An 841-nucleotide genomic window follows, 5' to 3' on the forward strand; every position below is an offset into this window, starting at 1 on the left:
CATTTAATCACTCACATAGTGAGTATGACTCAGCCCCCTGTGAGCAAAAGGTGTGAATCAGGGCCCCAACGATAACCAACACAAAGAGGGAAAAAAAACAAGGGGACTTTGAGCCCCGCCTGCATTCACTACATACACATAACACCAAAGAACCACTGCATCCAAACCAATAAGTCAGATGATGGGGCACATGACCCTCTATGAACAATAGAGCTAATCAAGCCAGTTGTTAAGCTAGATTTATACTCGACGCGACAGGGCGCCAGGGTTCGCGCACCAAAAGTGATGCAATATTGCAGTCCCCGCCCCTGCGCGTAGGCCCCATTCGTCGTTTTGGCACATGTCGTGCACCTCCGATTTTTTGAAACTTCGCAAAGGCTGTGTGTGCGGCGCCGTTGATGATGCGAAGCTGCTCACGGATACAAGCATATGATCCCTCTATGAGAGATCATAAAAAGACGTTCAAATGATACAGAATGKTTCGAAGGAGATTGCGGAAGCGATGCAGAAAGATGAATCTGTGTGTAGAAAGGCTCGGAAGAATGAATTGCATGTTCTAGTAATATATTAAGTAAATTTACTCATCTGAAAATAAAAATGTCTTAGAATTACTCTTTTGATCAGTACTGATAAAAACTTTTAGCTTTAATAAAAACTAAAAGAACAACAGCACTTTGCCGTGCACCGCCGCACGTCAACTAAACACAGCGGCAAAACTGTAAACGCAGAAGCCGCATGGCTCAGTGCGTGCACACTCCGCGTGCTCCGAACCTGCGGACCAAAGCGAAAGTATATCTTGGGCTTCAGGCGATGGCCCTCTTTTGTTTGTGACTAACCTGTT

This window comes from Austrofundulus limnaeus, unplaced genomic scaffold (assembly GCF_001266775.1).
Source record: "Austrofundulus limnaeus strain Quisiro unplaced genomic scaffold, Austrofundulus_limnaeus-1.0 Scaffold156, whole genome shotgun sequence".
NCBI classification, from domain to species: Eukaryota; Metazoa; Chordata; class Actinopteri; order Cyprinodontiformes; family Rivulidae; genus Austrofundulus; species Austrofundulus limnaeus.